Consider the following 15,819-nt stretch of genomic DNA (forward strand, 5'->3'; position numbering starts at 1 on the left):
CAAGCTGGTAAGGAGGGCTTTAAACTAGGAAAGACGGGGGAAGGGGAGAGTTATAGTGCCAGGGTAGCTGGCAAAAGACAGCTCAAGTCAGGATGCCTCCAACAGGTGAATGCAGCCAGGGAAGTGCGCATGGGATGTGGCTATGGAGGACCCTCTCTTACCCCTCCTGGGAAACCTGCATGCTCGATCACCTCTCTGAAATGCCTGTACACCAATGCACGCAGCTTGGGGAACAAACAGGAAGAACTAGAGATCTGTGTGCAGTCGCAGGGCCATGATCTCATTGCCATTACAGAGACATGGTGGGATAGCTCGCATGACTGGAGTGCTGTCATGGATGGCTACGTGCTTTTTAGGAAAGACAGGCCAGGAAAGCGAGGTGGTGCAGTTGCTCTTTATGTGAGAGAGCAACTGGAATGTATTGAGCTGTGCCTAGGGGTGGATGAAGAGCGAGTCGAGAGCTTATGGGTAAGGATCAAAGGGCAGGCTAGCATGGGTGACACTGTTGTGGGTGTTTACTACAGGCCACCTGATCAGGAAGAGGAAGTCGATGAGGCCTTCTACAGACAGCTGGAAGTAGCCTCACAATCACAGGCCCTGGTTCTCATGGGGGACTTCAACCACCCTGATATCTGCTGGAAAGACAACACAGCTAGGCACAAACAGTCCTGGAGGTTCTTCCTGCAGAGCATTGGTGACAATTTCTTGACACAGGTGGTGGAGGAGCCAACAAGGAGAGGTGTGCTGCTGGACCTCGTACTAACAAACAAAGAAGGACTGGTTGGAGATGTGAAGGTTGGGGGCAGCCTTGGCTGCAGTGACCATGAGATGGTGGAGTTCAGGATCCTGCGAGGAGGCAGCAGGGCACTAAGTAGGATCGCAATGCTGGACTTCAGGAGAGCAAACTTTGGCCTCTTCAGGGACCTACTTGGAGGAATCCCATGGGTTAGGGCCCTAGAAGGAAGGGGTGTTCAAGAGAGCTGGTTAATATTCAAGCATCACCTCCTCCAGGCTCAAGAGCGGTGCATCCCTATGAGTAGGAAGTCAAGCAAAGGAGGCAGGAGACCTGCATGGATGAGCAAGGAGCTCCTGGCAAAACTCAACCAGAAGAAGGAGGTATACAGAAAGTGGAAAGGGGGACAGGCCACTTGGGAGGAATACAGGAACGTTGTCAGAGTATGCAGGGATGTGACGAGGAAGGCTAAGGCCCGTTTGGAATTAAATCTGGCGAGAGATGTCAAGGACAGCAAAAAGGGCTTCTTCAAATACATCAGTAGCAAGAGGAAGACTAGGGAAAATGTGGGCCCTTTGCTGAATGGGGTGGGTGCCCTGGTGACGAAGGATGCAGAGAAGGCAGAGTTACTGAATGCCTTCTTTGCCTCAGTCTTTACTGCTCAGGCCAGCCCTCAGGAACCCCAGACCCTGGAGGCAAGAGGGAAAGTCTGGAGAAAGGAAGACTTTCCCTTGGTTGAGGAGGAGTGGGTTAGAGATCATTTAAGCAAACCTGACACCCACAAATCCATGGGCCCTGATGGGATGCACCCACGAGTGCGGAGGGAGCTGGCGGACGTTATTGCTAAGCCACTCTCCATCATCTTTGAAAGGTCATGGAGAACAGGAGAGGTGCCTGAAGACTGGAAGAAAGCCAATGTCACCCCAGCCTTCCAAAAGGGCAAGAAGGAGGACCCAGGGAACTACAGGCCAGTCAGCCTCACCTCCATCCCTGGAAAGGTGATGCAGCAGCTCATGCTGGAGGCCATCTCCAAGCATGTGGAGGACAAGAAGGTGATCAGGAGTAGTCAGCATGGCTTCACCAAGGGGAAATCATGCCTAACCAATCTGATAGCCTTCTCTGATGGAATGACTGGCTGGGGAGATGAGGGGAGAGCAGTGGATGTTGTCTACCTAGACTTCAGCAAGGCTTTTGACACTGTCTCCCATAACATCCTCATAGGCAAGCTCAGGAAGTGTGGGTTAGATGAGTGGACAGTGAGGTGGGTTGAGAACTGGCTGAATGGCAGAGCTCAGAGAGTTGTGATCAGAGGCGCAGAGTCTAGTTGGAGGCCTGTAGCTAGCAGTGTCCCCCAGGGGTCAGTACTGGGTCCAGTCTTGTTCAACTTCTTCATCAATGACCTGGATGAAGGGATAGAGTGCACCCTCAGCAAGTTTGCTGAGGATACAAAACTGGGAGGAGTGGCTGATACCCCAGAGGGCTGTGCTGCCATTCAGAGAGACCTGGACAGGCTGGAGAGGTGGGCGGAGAGGAACCTCATGAAGTTCAACAAAGGCAAGTGCAGGGTCCTGCACCTGGGGAGGAATAACCCCATGCACCAGTACAGGTTGGGGGTTGACCTGCTGGAAAGCAGCTCTGCTGAGAAGGACCTGGGAGTGCTGGTGGACACCAAGTTAAGCATGAGGCAGCAATGTGCCCTTGTGGCCAAGAAGGCCAATGGTATGCTGGGGTGCATCAGGAAGAGTGTTGCCAGCAGGTCGAGGGAGGTGATTCTCCCCCTCTACTCAGCCCTGGTGAGGCCCCATCTGGAGTACTGCGTCCAGTTCTGGGCTCCCCAGTACAAGAGGGATGTGGCACTACTGGAGCAAGTCCAGCGAAGGGCTACAAAGATGATTAGGGGACTGGAGCATCTACCCTATGAGGAAAGACTGTGAGAGAGCTGGGCCTGTTTAGCCTGGAGAAGAGAAGGCTGAGAGGAGATCTTATCAACGTGTACAAGTATCTGAAGGGAGGGTGTCAAGAGGATGGAGCCAGACTTTTCTCAGTGGTGTCCAGCAACAGGACACGAGGCAACAGGCACAAACTGAAACACAGACGCTTCCATCTGAACATGAGGAAAAACTTTTTCACTGTGAGGGTGACAGAGCACTGGCACAGGTTGCCCAGAGAGGTGGTGGAGTTTCCTTCTCTGGAGATATTCAAAACGTGCCTGGACGCGATCCTGTGCAACGTGCTCTAGGTGCCCCTGCTTGAGCAGGGGGGTTGGACTAGATGATCTCCAGAGGTCCCTTCCAACCTCAACCATTCTGTGATTCTGTGATTCTGTAATATATTATGGCTTTGCACCTAATTAACAATGACTGGTGCTACCGTGATAAGCCATTCAGAGCTATATCAGCATGACTCCAATTAAAATTTTAACTACCTTTTTTGAGCCAACCACTGACTTGCTTTTACATGCACAGTCAAGAGAATATGAAAGTGTCTTCACATTGGAAGTTAAAGTCATTGGAAGAACAACATCACTTGATTTTCAAGAAATTCCATTCTTGTACATCTTGCGGTCAGGAATCTATCAACAGTGATGAGTGGGGAAAAAAAAAAAAAAGGTCTAAAGTATGTACCAATTACTTGTTTGTTAAAATGGAGTATCTAATTGTGTTTGTCTCTATACACTTAAATATATCTATCCTCTAGATTTTTTTTTGGTTTTCTTAGTGCTTCTTTGCTACTCTGTTAATAACTAGTTATTAACTGCCTCTTGGTGGTGCTAGTGTTTCACACATAACTAGAGAAGCAGGGACCCTACCAGCCTACTACTTCCAATTAGGTCAATTATACATGTATATACATGCATACATATATATATTTCCCTCTTACAAAGAAATAAACTCCTAAACAAAAAAAGAACTTAAAGCTATTTGAACTGTTTGTATGGAGCACAAACTCACAATGCGGGGCCCTTGCTTCATTGACTGACTTCTTGTTTCAGCTTGAATAAACATGCAGTTTAAGCTGTTAGCATGGCTAATCTGCTAACTTCTGTTTTAAATAGCTTGTTCCTTGTCTGCATACAACACTAATTCTTGCTACTGTACATGTCAAAACTATGTTTATTTTTCTTTTTAGTGTTGATTTCTAGAGCTGGCTAACTAAAAACACCATGAGAAGACAGACTTTCGTAAGTGCCCTGTGAAAGTATTTATCACAATTTACTAGCTTTAAAACAGTGTGAGCAAATCATATGTAAGCCTGCTTTGCCCTGCTTCTGCTTTTTCTGACCAGAGGGGGGAAACAAAAGTAGGAAATTCAAAATTAGCCTGAGTAATATGAGCAAAAATGGGTAGTCTTAAAGCTCTTCCTAGGTAAATTTTAATAATAGCTATAAAGTGGGGGACAGAATGAGATTTCTGTTTGTCTTTTTTAATTTATCGTTATTGCTTTTTGGAGCACCCTTGTTCAATAGCTTTGAATTTTGAACTAATTTGCTTTAGTACAATGTCTTGAGAGAATTCACATTCTTATTGGATGATTAATTCTTCATTTGAGTATTTATAACTACTGGTAGTAATCTCTCTTTGTTTTCCTTTGCACTCCTATAAAGGTTCCTTTTATGGAAGGGAAAAGGATACAGATGGTGTTTGCCACTCAGCATCTAAACTGCTGAGCTTGGGGCCCCCTTTTAGTATACTCTGAAGGCAGGAGTTCACTGGTCTCTTGCGCTTTAAGTACGCTTCTATTTTGCTACTGTGAAAACAGACAAAATTGCTTCTGGCAATACAAACTTCTGCTCCAGTGTTCTCATGTTTATGGAATCACACATACAAATAAATGTGCCTAGTCTATTTGAAGACGTAATTGGCCTGTGGTCACTTCCATATGTGAATATCCATATAATGTAATAAGCTAGGCTCTTATTTAAGCCAGTTAGCAAAATAACTACATCTCAAGGAGATTAGATAAATATAAAGAAGGGGGAAAAATTGGGTGGTGAGTTCAAAGCGTTACTCCTTACTGAAGAGTGCATACCTTGCTGCATTGCACTTCCTTTTGTGGATAGGGAAAAGTGTAAAAGCTGGGAACATTTAAAACAAATCCTTTATAACTGTAGGTAACTGCAATTTCACCAATACTTGCTAGTAGACAAAATGATTATATGCAAGGGGTGTGGGAAAAGAAAGCCTATGGTTTGTATATGGAATCCTCTTAAGAGTAAAACTTCTTTAACAACTGCATGAAAGAAAAGTTGCCACAATGCAGATGCCAACTTATTCTCTGAATGATGAGTGAACTTTCAATTGCTTTTTACTAAGATATTTTCAAAAAAATACCTTGCAACTTGTAGTGCTTTTTATGTATAGTTCCTGGCCTCATACAAAGGTGGCCAAATTCACAAACAGAGAAACTGAGGTAAACTGATACAGTTACCTGCTGGATGTCAGCAGAAGTTGTCAAGCATTTGCATAATTTATTTGCAGTAATATATTGGACTGTTTTGTGGTGTTCAGCTCACGAACTAAATAGTCTTTCAATATGGCTGTTATCATTGGAGAACGTAAAAGGTGTATTTGTGAAGTGTATTTTGTGCCTGCTGAGCACTCCTGCTTACTGAAGTACCTAGGGTATACAGCAGAATATTTCTCTTCTGAAGAGACTTGCTTGATCTAGTGTTTTGGAAAAAAATTAAAAGAACAAATAGATAACTGATATGTGGAAAACATATTGGTTGGAATTCAGTTGATTCTAGTTGACATTGAGCTGTCTAGTACCATATTAGGTGCCTTAGGATATGTTGCCACTCCAGAAAGGCACAAGTCTCCCTCCTGTAGCTACTATGTTGTATCTGCAAGTGCTGTGCCTGTATCTTGGGTAGCCTGAGGCATATAAATGACATCAAGAGCAACTTGTACGATTCTGTATATTTAACAAGAAGTTTAATTTTAAAAAATCTAGTATGTATGGAAATGTCATACTACTCGTAATTCATAAAGTGTCTTGCCACTGCAATCTCACTATTTGCAGTCTTCTGACCCGGTAAAAGCACAGAAGTACTGCAAAATCATCTAGTGTTGACTTTCTTCTGTTTGGTGCTAATTGTTGCAATACACAAAAGTAAAAAGGAATGGTTTGGAAGGTATCAGTTAAAGCCATTTTTCTGCAGATCTCTTTTTTTTGAGAACCCACATCCTTTAGGCAGAGCTGTGACTGTGTTAGTATCAATTGCATTATTGTATGAGTTACTAAGAACGTGAAAGATAGTAAATAACAAATAGAAATTGCATCCAAATTGCTTTTTCTGGCATTTGTAAGTATCTGGCATGTTATCAGCATTACATGTCATATCTGTATTGTGGATTTTACAGACTTAAGCAATGTATTCTATTGTAATCATATTTAACTCATAGTTGTGAGTTTGGGGTTATGAAATTTAGTTTCTCTGCACAATAATAGTATTTTTAAACTAAGCGTTTCAAAACAGGAAACAAAAAATTAGTTAACATATGATGGTATTATATAGTTATGCTTCAAGCAGACCTGCACCAACTAAGCACAATAATAGTTTAGCTCTTTGTATTGTTTCACAAGTTTTTCATAAAAGCACTTCAAAAATTGCTTTTTGCTCCTCCTTAAATAAGAGTTCAAGGAGGATTTTGGTTGAAATGGTTTAAAAAAGTTTTACAAAAAGAATGTCTGTTCACCTGTAAGCACTGATCTCTTACTGGTGATATTTATAACATCCTAAAACAATAAGAAGAAAATTTAAATTTAGTAAAAGTTTTGTAAAATGAACTTAAGTCACCTGAAGCTTCCTGTCAGCAGCCCAAACTGGTTAAGTGTTTTGGTAACAGCTGTTGTTGCAATGTGTGCTTTTACACTAGCGTCTTCATTTAGTGCAAGTTTCTAAAACACAGTACTGCTTAATATATGGCAGATACACCTAATCTTCTGTAGTTTCTTACTCAGCTTTATTTTTTTTGATATGTATGTATGTACAAGCAACTTCTCCTGATGACTTAAAAAATAGTCTTTATAACTGAAGATGAAAAAAGTTTCTTGTTAATGTTTTCCTACTAAACTAGTCTCTTTTCATATAATACCTATGATGTCAGAGGCATCCTGCATGTATTTTACTTAACTCACTTGATCTTATAGGTAACTTATGTGAAGGCTATGCTCTAGGATATGGCTCCTTAATAAAACAGGAAATCCCTGGGAAACTGTCCAAATAAACACTGCACAGGCTACCAAAACAATCAGAAATACGGGTTTGTATATGAAATGTTTTCATCAAGCCTATATAATACCCCCTTAAAGGTATTCTTTTTTTTGAAAAGAGATCCAGTAAAGTGACCTTTCTAGTCGTCAGACCGTTCAGTTGCCTATCCTGTTACTCTACTGATGAAAAGTGAGTTAACTTCTATTCCTGTATGAACAGAACTGTTTGCATGGTTTCTTTTCGTTTAGAGCTATTGAAAGTCAGGCAGGGGGTGGGGAGAAAACGTATAATGGTAAGATGAGTAAGAAATGTATGCTTCCTAAAATTAAAAGAAGGAAGAAAAATCAAATCCTGACTGCAACTTAGATTGCCAGTTTGAAAATAATCTTCTAACTAAGTGTTTCCATAAGTGACATGACTTGGGGTAATTAAGTTTTTGATGTCCAACTAAGCTGTGGTTTTAAGGTTATGAGCTTCAGAGAACCAACAGTCAGTGCCTTCTGGGGGGTATGGGGAGATGCAGGGAAACTGTCCTATTAAGTTTCTTAGATCAGAGTCTTACAATCTTAAATGTGTATGATAATCTTGACTATGGAAACTGATATGCAACAAATATAATTTTTCTTTACTCTCTTGTATACTGCTATTGTCTTGAGCAAATTAAAATAACCTGTTTTGATACGCTGTGATGAAAAATCCTCTCTCTGAAGCATCTGTAGCTCAGCAAGAAGTCTCTACAGCTCGTTCAAAAATCCCAACCTCAGCTATGTTCTGGTTCGGATTACCTTCGTATTGAAGAAAATAAACTGTAACAAACATAAGTAGGAAGTGATTTCCCCCAAAATAATAAAATGAAGCTGTGCCAGTTTTTGTTTGTGTTTAAATAGAATGCTTAACAAATTGCCTGCTCAGGTAGGACTTGTGGTATCTTTTTCTTATTATCTCTCCTTTAGTAGGGTGATGTTGCACTGTGCAGTGCCTTGCATCCAACAGGGATACTGTCTTGGAGAATATTTACCAAACTGTAGTCTCTACCTCATTCATTTAAAGAAGAAGTCCCAAACTTTGCTGGACTATTTCCCGCATTAGTCTAATTAACCTTCACATGGAAATTAGGTCTTGCAAAGGTTGTGTTCCCAAGGAGTGGAGCCCACCACACTCCCAACAATTGTCTGATGCAGTGAAAGTGTTTAAGAAGAATGAATTAGTTTATTAAGGTGCTGCTGAGGCAAGGAACAACTTCCAGGACTACAAGGGCTCTTTACCTGGCTTTACTAAATAGTAAGATACTTTTGTTATGTGAGCAGCAAGTGCCTGTGTTATGTTTGCAAGTCAAATTTTATAAAGCCTTTGCAGAAGAAAGCCTTTTAGCAAAAAAAAGTATTATTGATGTATCATTTTTAGGAATTCAATCAGTTCCCTTAAAAAGGGGGAGGAGGAGTGTGTAGCAGTGGGCAAGGCTAACCCAGCTAAAACTGAGTCTAATACAGTGATGTGAAATAAAGTTTTCCATCGGAGTAACGTCTACGGGGTCCCAAACTGTGTTTAATAGGTGTGAAAGTCCCTCTTTCTCCAGTACGAGCCTGTTAAAGGTTGGATTCCCTCCCTCGGGTAATGCGCATTTCTGCACCGCCATTTTCTCTTGCGCGGCGGCACGGGGGACAGCACAGGGGACCTGTCCGGGGAAGCGGGTCCTGGGGGCGGCGAGCGAAGGCCCGGCGGGAGAGCACCCCGCTGGGGGCATGGCTCATGGGAGATCTAATGAAGGGGCAAAACCGAGAGCAGCTGCAGACTTTTCTGAGCCATTTTGAAACTGATGTGGGCAAAAAAGGAGGGAATAACTCCATGTAATCTCTTTTATTCTTCTACGGTTCCTGTATTATCACTGTGAGTGCTTTCCTGAAGCTACCTAAGTGATAACTTCTAATATATGTCAAAAATGAGTCATTCTTTTTTCTCATTAGCTCTCCGAGGAGCGAATTATACAAGCTCTTGGCTCAAAAACATTCTTTTAAATGAACAAACAGGCAGCTTGAATTAGAAAAGCAGAGTTTAATGAAGAAAGTAATGCAGTTAAAGATGGTCCTAGATATCTCTGAGCAGTCACTCTATGCAACCCAAAATCTATGCCTATAGAAATTATTTTTGTGCAAGAAATTTATACTATGTCAGAAGGAGAGAGAGATGTTTTGTTTTCCATGCAGAGAAAACTGTCCTTTAGCACTTGGTTATGACCCTTGAGTCCTTTGAGAAACCAAGGAATGGACCAAGATATCAAATATGACTACTTTTACACAGAGCACCTAAGGTAAAGAGAAGGGAATGAGATCTGTATGTTAGAATTAATCTGTGCGTTTGATAAAACATGCTTAATTTAGGATTTGTTGGAAGTGGGTATAAATGGATTTGATGCCCTGAGAGGTAGTTCCTGAATGGAGGCAAAGGTGTAATTATTGCTAAATTTACCAGCATAAATTGAAGTCCTGTGGTAAATTAGAGGTGATAACACTACTTGTGCATGCAGACAAGGACTTGTGGGAATTCCTGAATTACGGACCTAGTTGACTAGTTATGTGTAGAGTTTCAGCCAAAGGACACTGGTGTGAAAGGCTCACGAAATCTCCTCTTGTGCTAAGGAGTGATCTGCCACGCAACCAGGGATGAACCCAGGCACTGTATTTTGATTTATGTCTTCTCTTACAGCAAAGGTCAGATCTGCACAGTTTGTATGTTGTAAGGGTCTAGAAAAAAGTTGCAAGGTTGATTGTCTTTTTTTTAATTTATTTTTTTGTTTTCTCCAAACACACTTGTGTTGCTAAGTGCATAACTTTGGGAGTAAACACATGAATAATAAGGGAGAGAAGTTATTTTGAAATGTCTTCACACTTGAATTTTTCAGACATCTTATGACTTTTTTTTTCCCAGTAGATGTTGGTGTTGCCACTATGTTGATGGCAAAAATGTGTTTTCTATTCCTTCCCCCTGGCTAGGGTTTAATTATAATACGCAGGTATCATGGAAAAAGTGAGCATATAAGAACCAAAGGAAAAAATACTTTCAAGGTCAGACTCTGAATAAAATTTTCAAGATCAGCTTTGATTCATAAAACGTTTTAGCCCTGAATTGAACCTTATTACAGTTCAAGTGCTGAAGCAGAGTTCAAAACAAGAAGTTGCAGGCAACTGCATTCAAAACCTGATTGCTTTGACTCAAACTCTGGCTGGCATTGCCATTCTAGTAAATATATTTCAGACACTTACTGATGATTTTCACACTTTCCATTGGTCTCTGGTTCAAATTGAATAGCTGAGTATGGAATGAACTGACATGTTTTGTTTTATACCCAGACTGATAGACTAGGACCAAGAGATCTGCCTGGATTGGACTGAGCTAGATCATGCTTCATGTTGAATAAAAAATCTTCTGGACATTTTGTAAGGGATGAATTTGAAGGAATGCTGATTTTTCCTAACTAAATGAACTTTGATATGTCCTTAAAGAAGAGTGGGAGGATGTAGCATGTTTGTATGGCCTCTAGGACTCTCAGCTAGGTTATAGCCTTGTTTGCTGACGTGTGTTAGCTGGGAGTGACCTTGTCTATCTGTGAGAGGATGTCTCCGTTTTCTGCTGTTTTCTGGATTTGGCTTTTAACAATAGTCATATATATTTGATACTATTTTTAAATTGGCCAATTCCAAAAATTGTCTTTGGAAGTGGACAGTTTGGTTGGCCCTCAGCATTGATTTGCTGTCATTTTATTTGAAACATAAATAAGAAATTGTAACCAAACAAGACCCAAGTCCAGTTGATATGCTGAAAGAAAGCAGTTAAGCAATAGGAGTATTGGAATCCGGTTGCTGTTCTGGATATGCACTGGAGAAAAATACAAGAATAACTCTAAAAGCATTTCAAAGGATGAGATATGGCCTGGAAGTTCACTTTTTAAAAAGTCTGTGTGACCAAAAGTGGCCATTCTTCAAATTAAATTGCTTGCTCTGTTGCTAAACAACTATCTAAAAAGCTGTATTCTATAACATGAAATGCAGCTTTCTGAAACACCACAAGACCAAGGTCTCAAGTTTAAAAATCAAATGCTAACATTAAAAGAAAAAAAAAAATCACTGCTGCAAGCATTACTCTTTAATGATCTCCACCTTGAAATTTAATTTGCAAAAGGTGATAGTGGGACCACACACACCTCTGGCTTCTATGTTAAGCTCCTGTGAGTTTGAAACTGAGTGAAGGATTTTCCCTATCTATAAATTTAGTCTTTCCATGAAATGTGAGTTCATAGAATACAGAAAAATCCAATTCATATATATTAATCCTCTTGTATGTCAAGGAAGCTATTACTTTCATTTGCTTTTATGCCTCTCACACTGTAGGATAATGAAGCTGTATATATTAAAGCTTAAATATTTTATAGATGCAATCAAAAATACATTTAAATAAAGTTAAGGGTCTGTCTAAAATGTAAAAGCAAAGAAATTTAAAGCTCAGGTAGGAAGTTCTAGTGTAATTATATTCTTCAGGATTTTCAAAAGCGCTATCGATCACTACTGAGTAGGCTGCATTGCCCAGTTTTGTATTGGCACAGGAAGAACCACATGAAATTTCCTTTTGGAATGTGAATTTTTATTTTTTTAAAGAGAAAAATGGAAATATACATTGAAACCTTGTATTCTGAGGTTTACAGGAAGCTGCCTACAAGACAAGCATATATTTATCTAAGGAGTCAAAATCACTGATCATTGTATTACTTTATGGTTATTACATGCCTTTTTTTAACCATATGCCTATCAGAAGAGCCAATATTCAAACCTATATGAAAAATACATATTCTTATTGTATCAAATTTCTTTTCTTCCAAGTACACCTCTGACTTGATTGCAAGGTGTGAATTGTGCCTATGATAGATCAGAAAGGATTCTGGACTATATCTAGAACAGCAGTGAAGTGCATGAGATTAATTAGGTGCAGCTTAATTTTGAAGCTAAGTTCCTAATGTCGTGAAAAATATTTTTCAGGTGCTGACCGAATCCAGGGTTGCCTTGGTTCCACAAATAATTTCAGTAACAAACTATAAGGTTTCCAGGAGCATGAGGTCCTGCTTCAGTAACCAGAGGTAGATCAGTATGACAGTGGAAAGGTTGAAGACTGTTTGGTGCCTATTAAGGAGCCACAAACTAAGTATTTCTCAATTTTCTGCCTAAATTTCCTGCAGAAATAACTATAGACAACACCGGTCACCATCAAATGTAGCAACAAGCTTTGTCTTCTCTTCTTGGCATTGTCACCAATGTCGCCTTTTGTCCTATGGTGGACTGGTTGCAGCATTAGCCAAGGTATAAGGGAACAAATGGCAAATCCTCTCTTCTGTGTAGAAGGGTCAAAGTCCTTATCTTTTATGTCTCAGAAGACTACATCACTTAATTGTCTTTAGGCTATTTTGGGGTGGGAACAGTTTTCCCTCTATGTACAACTGTGCAGAACAGAGTTCAAGATTCATTGATCTGAGGGAGATGCCAGAGAAGAGAGGAAGAAGGACTCTATAGCCAATAAGTTACTCTAACTGTAAGTTATTTTTTCAGCTTTGGCTTATTGCTAGCTTAACCTTTCCAGCTAAAACCTTTACAAATGGGGGCCTGTTAAATCTTCTTCATCTAGACTGAAGAGCCCTCTATTATTATTTTGTTCCTTAAACAGGTACATAAAGAATATGATATGATCATGTCCTTGCTTTCTTTTCCATAAATTGAATTCTTGAGTTCCTCAAATAAGAAGTAAGTTTTCTAATTCTCCCATCATTTTTGTGACTTCTCTTCAAGCTCCTGTAATTCCCCAGGACGGTTCTTTGCTTCTGGATACCAGAACTGGGCAGCGTTCCAAATTCAGTAGTGCAATTTCCCAGCACAGAGATAATGCAACCTCCCTTTTCTACCTGAACATGCTCTTTCTTTATCCAGTGATTGCATTTGCCCTTCTGGGTAGAGAATCACACTGGAAGCTTGAGCGCAGCTGGTAATTCACTGATACTTTTTTCTCCCTCTTTTTTTCTTTTTTTCCTTCAGACAATGTCTGAGGAAGCGTTTTAGGAATATTCTTTATTCTTAGAAGTACTTCTTCATATTTGGCTGTATTTAAGATCAAAGTACTTGTTTATGGCTAGGTTATGAGGTAGCTTGTACCTCTTTGCAGTCTTCATTAATTACTAGCCCTGATGGATACATATGTATATGTGAGTGTGGGTATACAGGTAGCAAGAAAGTAAGTATTTTTTTCAGGTTATTGATACAAATATTAAACAGGAGCAAGAACTTGTGGGGATTCAAATAGGAACAAGCATGCTGGATGATGAATTTCCGTTTGCAATGATATTTTGAGACCTGTCAGTCCAGTAGTATTATTGATAAGCGCTACACTGAATTTATATCACCCTAATTTCTCAGTTAAAAAAAACAAATCAAATGCCTTGAAGAGGTGTAAATATATGAATTCTCTATTGTTTCTTCTTAACTAAACTTGTAATTTCATCATAAAAGATATCAGTTTAGCTTGATGCAAGCCCAAGCTGATTGGCATTAATTATATTACCCTTCTTTAATTTATTAATCAAGTCCTGTATCAGCCAGCTATTTTGCTTGGGATCAATGTCAGTCTGACAGGCCTATAATTACCCAGGTCGTCTTATTTGCCCTTTTAAAATATTGGCACAACATTAGATGTCTTTCAGCTCTCTGGAATGTCTCTAGTGTTCCGCGATGTATTGAAAATCAACATTAATGGCCCAGAGAGTTCCTTTGCAAGCTGTCTCTAAAACCTTTGAATGTAAGTTATTTGGACACACCAATTTAAAAATGTCTGCTTTTAGTAGCCAGTTCTTAATATCTTTCTGAGTTACTATTAAAATGGAAAGTATTTTGTCATCATTGTCAACTGAATACACTGGGAAGATTTTTAATTAATGTATATTGGAAATATTTATGAAACACTTCTGCCTTTTCACTATCGTTATTGACACCCCTGCCATTCCCAGCTAATAATCTTCTTGTTGCACAATTGAGAGAGAATTTTTTCTGAACTCTACTAGGGGCAACTTTTGTGCCCTTTTGTCAAAGCTGACTCTGAAATCCTACATCGCGTTGCAAAAAATATTCTTAAGATGCTTGCAGTGAACAAGTACATGCAGGCTACGTCTGTGCACTCGTGACCAGCAGAGCGACACCAGCCCTCAGGCGCCACGCAGCTCACCCGTCTCTGCGTGTTTCCCAGCTGCAACAGAGAGGCGCAGGCTCTGTCTAACCCAGCTGCCATCAGATCCTGCTTCAGACCGCTTCTGCTTCAGATCACGCTGTATCATGTGTGCAGTTAGACCAAATTTCTGGCTCTACTTGAAGTTTTCAGTATTAGATTAATTGCACATACATTTGCAAGAAAGGTTTTCAGATACCCACTCCCCCCCCCCCCCCCAATAGCAAAGGGAGAAAGGCAAGGAGAAAACTACTGCTTTCCATTGATTTTCAAAAGAAACTTATTTATATTTGGACAAAATTTGTCACATCTCTAAATGATTACAGTGTTGCACTTTTTAAAAAATCTGTAAAAAGACCTCTTGAGCTGTTCTATTGATTGCTCTTTTCATACCACACAGGGCTATTTTTCAGGTTGATTCTGATGCTATAACAGATTTTTTTTTTTAATCTTTTGATAAATGTTTTCTCATTCCCAGTCTCACTTCCTCACAGGATCAAGCAAAGTTCGTAACTGTGTAATGAAAAGAATCCTCACTTATTTCATGATGAGGTGCATTCTTTCTTATAATGGGCTAAATGCAGCTGGGAGAGGTCAAAGGAGAGATTTCTTACTCTGGTAATAAAATCTCCAAAGGCTATGGTACTTACATGGCTTCTGTTCACATTAATCATCATGGAAAGCTCAATTCCAGTACTGGAAAAAATATTATTTATATAGTGCTTTTCATGAAGTTAAAATACATTGTAAAGCATAGAGAAATGAAGGATTAGAGCATAGAGAGCATAGACAAATGAGACATGATGAGGGAAGGACCTTATGAGGGTCTGTCTGAGCAAAAACAACATTTTTATGAAACTGTTGAACTCACTTTTTAAGATTTTAAACTCCCAGTATTTGCATACCTTTCAGCTCACACAAATCTCTAAAGGATGCAAAAGTTTAATATAGAAATAATAGATCAGAAACATCTTATTTCTGCGTCTTTAACTCAGGAATAAAATGACCTTCACTGAAAATAAAATGACGAATTTAGCTACATTGTGTCCTACTTATGGATAAAAGCCTGCTGTACTAGGTAGTGTACAAATCCCAAACAGAGAGTCAGGTCCAGGTACATAAAGTTTTAATGTAACTGTAAGATGACAAAAATGTAAAACAGGTAAAAATCAAAGAAAGAGTTGTAGAGTGTTAGCAGGGTTAATAGCAGGTGGGCAGTCTAGTTGTTGCTACTGACATTAGATTGTGGAGTTTATCATCACAGAAAATAGAGGAATATTCAAGAGAATATAGAGAGAATATATATATATATATATATATATATATATATGAGAATAAAGAGAATAAGGATATACAGGATATCTGTATAAAGATAATAAACATACATCCAGTAATGTGGTTGTTAATAATAGCAAAAATTTTTGTGATGGGTATAAAATTAACTGTTTTCTATTGGACTAGAGGGGTCTCTGGTTTGACTGTAGAAGGCAGTGACTCATATTCATGCCACTGTGGAAAAGGGATTGCTCATTTTGGGAAGCTGATGAAAAAGCAGTCCTGAGCTGATAGGACTGTTGTATGTTGCTTGCAAAGGCTTAAAAGAGAAAGGTAATGAAAG

Source organism: Apteryx mantelli, chromosome 3 (genome assembly GCF_036417845.1).
Source record: "Apteryx mantelli isolate bAptMan1 chromosome 3, bAptMan1.hap1, whole genome shotgun sequence".
NCBI lineage: Eukaryota > Metazoa > Chordata > Aves > Apterygiformes > Apterygidae > Apteryx > Apteryx mantelli.